The sequence below is a fragment of the Palaemon carinicauda genome, chromosome 12, assembly GCF_036898095.1.
Source record: "Palaemon carinicauda isolate YSFRI2023 chromosome 12, ASM3689809v2, whole genome shotgun sequence".
NCBI classification, from domain to species: Eukaryota; Metazoa; Arthropoda; class Malacostraca; order Decapoda; family Palaemonidae; genus Palaemon; species Palaemon carinicauda.
In genome coordinates this window covers 16,247,373-16,257,372 of record NC_090736.1, presented here as the reverse complement: position 1 = coordinate 16,257,372, position 10,000 = coordinate 16,247,373, and positions in this window count along the sequence as shown.

Below are 10,000 nucleotides of genomic sequence, written 5' to 3'. Positions count from 1 at the left end.
AAGTTTTAAGGAATTGGGTGAAAAAATAAGATGAAAAAAAAGGCAAAGAAAATAAAAAAAACAATATAAAATATGCTAAAGATGGCTGGAACTGGGAAGGGAGAGCTGGTTGAAAAAGAATTGAAAACAGACAACTGATGATATATAAACTGGAAGATGGTTTAATATAAAGGAGAAGAATAACGAGAAAGAAATAAAAGAAAATGGTATAAAAGGTTGTTAAAAAAGGGCGAGGAAAATGAAGAAACAATGGCATGAGGAAAATGAAGAGGATGATGATGATTAGGAACAAAAAGAGGATAACGATTACGATGGAAAAGGAAGGATGAAATGAACGGATAAGGAAGAGGAGAGAAATGTGGTAAAGAAACAAGATGAATGACTCTCAGGAAAACATTAAGGGAAAGATGTATGAGAACAACTGAAGGATTATAGGAAAATTGTAAGTAAATTGTAGATAGAGGAACAGGAAGTGTTGTTCATGTGATAAGAAGACTGAAAAAAATAAAAAAAAATTCAGATAATTAGAGGGGCACTCAGTAGAGCGCAGACCTCCGCCGAGGCAGCTTATTTCTCAACCTTTTGCTCGACCTTGACCTTTGACCTTAACATGTATTAGTTGTCGTGGCTTTTCATACACAAATGTGAACCAAGTTTGAAGTCTCTGTGACAACGATGCCCAAACCTATGGCTGATTACGCGAATTGGACCTTTGACCTTGACCTTTCAAAATTTAACTGTTTCCAGCTTTTTACATATCAGTTAATCCCTGCAAGTTTCATTACTCTACGCTTACAATTGGGACCAGGAAACTGTTCTTAAACAAATACACACACAAATTACAAACACACAAAGAGGGGCGAAAACATAACCTCCTTACAACATCTTTTGGCGGAGGTTATATGAAATAGACTTTGGGAGAATCATGATAGAGAGTGATGGTAGTGGGAATAAAAAACAAATTGAGAATACTATAAGAATGCTACCATCGAGAGACTCGGGAGTAGAAGGGTGTTAAGCAGGAGAAAAAGAGACAAAGGAAAGTATGAGTGATAAGAAATAAATGAAGAATAGAAGAGGAAGAAATTAAAAAGAAAAATAACAGGCATTAGGATAAACGAAAATAAAAGACTTTGAGATACAGCAAAGTATGAAAAATAATGTAAACAAAACACTTTAGGATGACGGACTTCGAAAAAGAGAGAGAATAAAAAGAAGGAAAGAAGAGTAGAAATTGAAAGGATTGAAGACAAATGAGGTAAATGGATAAAAACAAAGTATTTGCGTGTCGTCAAGATGCAATTTTATCCCAAATGCCAATCGGTGCCGTCATATCGCTATCGTCGAGACAGTTAGGGATGATTATCGCTGTTACTCAAACTGACTGTGACTCTTCTAATTGGTATAAGTGGAGTGTTAGGGGTTGTTCAACGGTCGTAGTTAATTTCCTCTAATTGAAAAGCATTTGTAAATAGTAGAGCGCAGACCTCCGCCGCTGCAGCTTATGTCTGGACCCTTTGCTCGACCTTGACCTTTGACCTTAACATGTATTGATTGGCGTGGATTTTCATACACTCAAATATTATGAACTAAGTTTAAATTCTTTGTGACAACGATGTCCAAAGTTATGGCTGATTACGTAAATTGGACATTTTGCTTGACCATGACCTTGACCTTTGACCTTGATCTTCCAAAATTTATTCCTTTCCAGCTTTTTACATAAAAATTAATCGCTGCAAGTTTTGTTACTCTACGAATAAAATTGTGGCCAGGAAGCTGTTCACAAACAAACACACACACACATATTACAAACACAGAAACAGGGGGTAAAACATAATCTCCTTACAACTTCGTTGGCTGAGATAATGATTAGATTAAATCCTTGTCATCTAATTATCTAAGAATTTTTTGCATTCGTAATTGTTATGATTTTTATGGTATTTAGTAGTTTCAGCTTTTTGTATTGTTTCGCATATTTCATATGCAAAATAATCTTTAATGTATTTGGAGACATGAATACTGGTTTATGGTTTATTTTCTAATAAATGCTTTAACCTCTTTAATATTATACGAGATTACTATGAGCGGCAACTAGACTCATTTTTTTTAATGAGGCGCATTTGCACTAATTCACAGCGGGGCCCTTCTAGCTCGGAAAAGTTTCCTACTAGCTGATTGGTTAGAATTATCATGTCCAACCAATCAGCTAGCAGGAAAATTTTCCCAGCTTAAGGGGCACTCCTGCGAATCAGTGTAAATGCTCCTCAGTAAAAAATAAAACTGAGTATAGTTAACATCTGATTTAATATTTCTTTTATGCATCACACTCTCTAAAATTCATCTTATTTGACCTTCAACTCGATAAAATCAGAATTTGTTTCGCTACACTTGAACCGTCCTTGAATGAGCAGACACGTTGGAGAGTAACTCTTGATTTTTTAATACTGTTATTTCCATTTGATTTTCAACCCTGATTGTTTTATACTACTGTTTTCACTTTATTTTCCACCTTTTTTTTTATATTGTTGTTTTCATTTCATTCTCTACCCAAACATCCGGGGATCTTGGCTCTTAACCTTCAAGGCTAAGCTGTCTCATGTAGTGAGCTCCTGTCAAGGGAAAGTATGCCATGGTTGTTTGTTCCTTCGCGAGAGACCAGTGTTTGTGATGACTTGATCCCGGTGTGGACAGATGCAGACCAAAGCCAATGCAACCGTGCCAGATTTTTCGAATGCTTCCCTTTCTCTCACGGACGTTTAAGAATTATGCAGTCTTGTAATTACAAAAGGACAGTTTGCATATATATATATATATATATATATACATATATATATATGTGTGTGTGTGTGTGTGTGTGTATGTGTTTGTACTGTATATGTGCATACATAAATACATATCTATATGGATATATAGGCATATATACATATATATATATATATATATATATATTTGTATGTGTACTGTATATGTGCATAAATACATATATAAATACATATCTATATATATATATATATATATATGCATATTTACATATATGTAATTGTATATATTATACATACATATATAAATGCCTGAATTTAGTATGTATATATGTATATATATAGATATATATACAGGACTGATTCATATATGTATTTAGATTATCTGAGAGCAATGTGTGCAAACTATTGGTGAGAAAACTGAATAAATCGCCTATGTAAACTATGAAGTAGGGAGGGAATATAGCAAGAGATTGTTGAGCCAACTCCCCTTTATGGGCGGCTATGTATGGATGTTGAGTGCTTATGATAGAGAAAGAAGGTTGAATTTTAGAATGAGATTTTGCGGCACAAAAATAATTATATATATGAGGAATGCGGATACACATAGATATTATAGAAGGATAGCTAGATTAAAAGATGGATCAGGTTATTTTGAGGTGGTTCGGTCATGTGGTGAGAGTAGCAAGGTTAGCGAGAGGAGAGTGTACTTCACAAGTGCCACAAGGTAGGAGAGGGAAGTCTTCAATATATAAAAAAACGGAAAGGTTTTAATGTCTAGTAAGTCTAAACGCACACGTAAAATAGGGGTGATTAAGTGCAGTTTGCGTAGGGGGATTCGACGTGTTGCTAAAAAGCCCTCTGTAAAGGGGCCAAGATGCTAATTTTGTAGAAATATTCGTGAATAAAGGAGTTAATGAGTTGATATATTATTTTTCAAAAAAGGCCGCACCGATCAAACTGATCAGTCCCTTTGAGAATTCAGTTATTCGATTGTGTTTTGTTTTTATTTACTTGCAATGTGAATTTTACAGAAATATATATTTTATATAGTCGTTCAGAGAAGGACATTCACGGGATTATGATTATAATCATAATCGATTTATGCATTTCATATTTATTCATTAGCCTACTTGATTTCCTGCATATTTTTTTTTCTTTTTTTTTAGCGCTTTTATCTATGATGGTCGATGTTTTGAAATAGAAAGAAATAGAAAGACGACAAGTATTATTACACCTCTTCACACTTTTCATGTATTCAACTTTGGGAGTCGCTTCATTTCCATCTAGTTTTCAAGAATAGATAAAAAACGAATCGGTTTTCATAGTGGAAAAAAAATATGATACGTCCCTGCCTGGCGTTCTGTTCGACGGGAGATAGAGCCCCCTCAAACTCGATAGTTTCTTGTAGTGTCTGCAGCCACACCATACTTGTGAGCTAAAGATTGGCATTTTGGGGGAGCCTGTACGTCTAGCTGCTGAGTTATCAACAGGCTGGCTCTCCCTGTTGCCTAGCTTTGCGGGTTTCTTGGGCACTGATCATATGGCTTTATTGTCAGTCTGAAGGGCATTGTCACTGTCACTACTCTATCTGTAGGTTTTGCCCTTACCTCTGCCATTCATGGGTGACCTTTAAAACCCCTCAAAATAACGGAAAGAAAACGGGATATTTTCCACTGCGATAAACTAATCTTTCTAAGCGCGTACATAAACATAATAGACTCTAGCTAGGTTGCGATAAACTACCCTTTTTAAGCTCACACGAGAGCAAAGTAAACCCTTGCTTGGTGTTCTCAATGGCGACAATCTCCAAAAGAAAATAGGAAACAAGATATTTTGCTTAGCAACAGATTAACCTCTGGCACAAGAACAACCAAGAAGTGAAATGGTTACACTAGTGAGAAACCCACAGAAAACGTAGATTTTTACAAAAAGTTAAAACAACCTGGAGAGAGTATTTTCGTGATTGTGTCTATAGCGTTTTCACCAGCATTCTTTTATCGATCATATCTATTATCACCCAGGCACTAACAAACGCACAAAGGAAGGAAGTCAAAGGGAGTGAATGAAAATAAAAAATAGTTATGCAAATTCTCTCTGACAGAAGCTTAGGGAATGGGACTTGTCAGATACACGTGAAGAACAGCTCGGCATGTGCAGGCGTTTGATGTTGACAGATGATTGAGAAAGAAAAAGAAAAGGGAATAAGGATGGTGAGAGTAAAAGGGGAAGAGGAAGACTAACAAGGAAGAGAAACATGATTGTGGTAGAGAGAAGTGTAAAGATAACAACAGATTGCACTATATATATATATATATATATCACTCATACTCGCTTACTTGAGAGTATATATATATATATATATATATATTACTACACAGATATGTGGCATAACTATGAACACTTACATTTATACACGTGCAAATACATAAAAGCAGACAAGAACATATAATATATATTCATATATATATATATATATATATATCTATATATTTATATATATATATATATATATATAAGGGGAGAGAGAGAGAGAGAGAGAGAGAGAGAGAGAGAGAGACTGGTGTCCCTACTATATGGGTCCGACTTTTCACCAGCACAGTTTCTTGCTTCTTACGTAGCCCTCAAAAAGAAAGTTAACAAAACCTATTTTTTTAGGGTTCTGAAGATTCACAAACTTGAGTTCAGCTGTCTATTTTTAGTAGGCTAATAAATATCATCTTAATATACAGTGTAAACATATTTTTTCATAAACACAATATTGATATCACAGAAAATATTTATAAACATTTCAGTGGCGTCTTATGAATAGTGATTTAAAGCATATCAATTATGTAACAAATATTTATGCGTATGTTTATTTATTTCCGAGGGATATCCTTTTAATAGACATTGTCTTGATAGATATCACCTTGCTCCTGATTTTGGCGCCTGATTTTCTTTGGTCTGCTCGGATAAAGGATCAGAGCATTTGAAATACCCTTGCATTATGTCTGTTATCTTAGTCAAGGTCATGTATATAATTTATATGATTATATACTTATGTAATATGTATATATGTGTGTATATATAAGTAGGTATGCATATATATACATATATATATATATATATATATAAACTTATGTATATATATGTACATACATGTATACGCTCACCCACGCATATATATATATATATATATACATAAAAGTATATATACATATAAATGTGTGTATATACACACATATACATTGTGTATAATAATAAATATATATGGTTTCACAACTGGAACTAATGCATGTTCCTCGTTGCTTAGATTAACCTACCAACAAATTTCGGACGTTTTGAAAAATTAGCATCCCCCGACGGGGCATTTTGCAGAAAGTCCTAATCTGCTGATGGGAAACAACGCTTTTGAAAAATAACACGAAATCACTTATCATATACCTACTTTTTTCCGTCACCCGAGTCGTTTATCAGCCTTCAGAATATTGACCGTCAGTCCGTCACCACATCAGAGTCAGAAATGCGATTGTGAATACTTCGACGGGGTTGCCCGAAGACGAGGTGTTAGGGACGCTTTTCACACCAGAAGGGCAGATGCCACACTGTCTAAACACCAAGACTTTGGGCGTCTGCTTAACTCGCTGTTCCGCCATACCCGTGAGCCTTACATTCAATAAGTGTGCCAAAATTGCTGGTGCCAAGTGAGGGAGGGGAAGTATACTGGGGTTGTGGTGGCCTGGTGGTAGCGTCCTTGTCTGGTGATCACCAGACTGGGGTTCGAGTCCCACTCAAACTCTTTAATTTCTTTGGGGCACTGCAACCTCACCATCCTTGTGAGCTAAGGATGGGGGGTTTGGGGGAGCCTATAGGTCTATATGGTCGACTGATGGTAATGTCCTTGTCTGGTGGTCGCCAGACTGGGGTTCGAGTCCCGCTCAAACTCGTTAATTACTTTGGGGCACTGCATCCTTTTGAGTGAAAGAGGGTGGGAGGGGGGATCCTATAGGCCTGGTGGTAACGTCCTTGACTGGTATCGCCAGACTGGGGTTCGAGTCCCGCTCAAACTCGTTAGTTCCTATGGGGCACTGCAAACCTCACCATCCTTGTGAGCTAAGGAGGGGGATTTTGGGGGAGCCTATAGGTCTATCTGCTAAGTCATCAGCAGCCATTGCCTGGCCCTCCTTGCTCCCAGCTAGGGCGCTGATAGTATATATGGCCAGTCTCTAGGGCATTAACCTGCTTGATAGGGCAATGTAACTGTCCCTTGCCTCTGCCATTCATGAGTGGCATTTAAAACTTTAAACCTGTGTTGGGAGGGTAACAAGGAGATGACCCTGGCAGAGGGTTGACCCTGGCACGGGTAGGGTGTTACTTTGGCAGGGGACTGACCTTGGCAGGACATGGAAAGTGAATAATGGATTGGTGAGATGTTTGACAGTAGATGAGCTCATAACCCTTCAATACATTTTTTCATAGTTTCAAGTTTAGCATTTTATTTATATAGTTAGTGGTTTATAAATTTTAGTTCATGGTTTTTATTTGATATTTAATTTCTTATTCAGGATTCTCTCGTTAATTTTCAGTTCGTAATTGATTGTTTTCTATGAATGTCTTTTGATAAAAACATTTTTTTTTAAAATTTCAACTTGTATTTTGCTTAGACCTTATATATATATATATATATATATATATACCTATATGTATAAGTATATATACATGTATATATATAGTGTATATATATGTATATATAGTGTGTATACATATATATACATACATATATATATATATATATATATACTATATATGTATATATATATATATACATATACTATATATATACTATATATATACACTATATATATACTATATATACACTATATATATACTCTATAGATACACTATATATATATATATATATATATGTACATATATGTATACACACTATATATACATATATATATACACTATATATATTTATACATATAGGTATATATAGGTATATATATATATATATATATATATTTCAAAATCTACATCGGTCCTGCCATGTTTGCATATATTTACATAATGCGCAAACAGGTGTTTAAACACCCTGCATTTATGTCTGGGAGCTTGCCAAAACTGGTGAGGGATTTTTTGGCATTAGAATTACAGAACCACCTGAGTAATTGGCTTAACAGCAAGTAGTCAGGGTAATGTACATAACCTTGGCTCATTTCCTCTCTGGTCTAAGAAGTCACATTTCTTTCAATTAATTAAGTTTCAAGGACAAATGGGACGAATGTCGTTTTTGGATAGTGTCATAACCTCAGTACCATGGTCTTCCACTGTCTTGGGTTAGAGTTCTCTTGCTTGAGGGTACAATCAGGCACACTATTGTATCTAATTTTTCTTCCTCTTATTTTATTAAAGTTTTTTTGGTTTATATAGGAAACATATATTTTAATATTACTGTTCTTAAAATATTTTATTTCTCCTTGTTTCCTTTCCTCACCTGGCTATTTTCCCTGTTGTGGCCCCTGAGCTTATAGCATCCTGCTTTTCCATCTAGGGTTGTAGCATAGCAATTAATAATAATAATAATAATAATAATAATAGAATGCTTTGGGGTTGTACTTATTCTCAAATCTAATTCAATCAGTACAAAACCTGCCAACATTTCTGACCTAACCAAACCTAACCTAACCTAACCTAACCTATGTCATTCTACTTGGCTATTCTAATCACATCATAACTACACTTTCATCTCCTTCAAACTCAGCTGAATTCATATACAATTTTCACTTACAATTTCGCTCGTTATATATATATATATATATATATATATATGTATATATATACATATATATATATATGATTTTTTTTTTCGTAGCAAAGTACCCTCAAAGCTGTTCTCCCCCTTTTAACTAATTTTCTATCACATGATCGTTTGTCTGATACGTTGAAGACCTCCTGCTCTCTCGTGTCTCCTTACCTTGTCTTTCATTTGTCAGTCAAAGCAAGCGTAATCAATTTGTTTTTTTCTTGCCTATTTGATGACTTGTCAACTCAGAATGGAATCATTAAGAAATTTAACCTATAGTAATATCTCCTCAAATACGTCGTTTATTATACAGTTATTTCCTTTTGTTCTACACGTCGTCAAAAGAAAAACCTGAGATCTAACAGTATAATTTATATATATATATATATATATATATATATTTACAGTATATATATATATATATATATGTGTGTGTGTGTGTGTACTGTATATATATATCCATCCATATACCAAGGCACTTCCCCCAATTTTGGGGGGTAGCCGACACCAACAATGAAACAAAACAAAATGGGGACCTCCACTATCTATGTTCCTTCAGCCTAATCAGGGACTCAACCGAGTTCAGCTGGTACTGCTAGGGTGCCACAGCCCAACCTCCCACATTTCCACCACAGATGAAGCTTCATAATGCTGACTCCCTTACTGCTGCTACCTCCGCGGTCATCTAAGGTACCGGAGGAAGCAGCAGGGCCTACTGGAACTGCGTTACAATCGCTCGCCATTCATTCCTATTTCTAGCACGCTCTCTTGCCTCTCTCACATCTATCCTCCTATCACCCAGAGCTTTCTTCACACCATCCATCCACCCAAACCTTGGCCTTCCTCTTGTACTTCTCCCATCAACTCTTGCATTCATCACCTCCTTTAGCAGACAACCATTTTCCATTCTCTCAACATGGCCAAACCACCTCAACACATTCATATCCACTCTAGCAGCTAACTCATTTCTTACACCCGTTCTCTCCCTTATCACTTCGTTCTTAACCCTATCTACTCGAGATACACCAGCCATACTCCTTAGACACTTCATCTCAAACTCATTAAATTTCTGTCTCTCCATCACTTTCATTCCCCACAACTCCAATCCATACATCACAGTTGGTACAATCACTTTCTCATATAGAACTCTCTTCACATTCATGCCCTTCCCTCTATTTTTTACTACTCCCTTAACTGCCCCCAACACTTTGCAAACTTCATTCACTCTCTGACGTACATCTGCTTCCACTCTACCATTTGCTGCAACAATAGACCCCAAGTACTAAAACTGATCGACCTCCTCAAGTAACTCTCCATTCAACAGGACATTCAACGTTGCACCACCTTCCCTTCTCGTACATCTGATAACCTTACTCTTACCCACATTAACTCTCAACTTCCTTCTCTCACACACCTTTCCAAATTCTGTCACTAGTTGGTCAAGCTTCTCTTC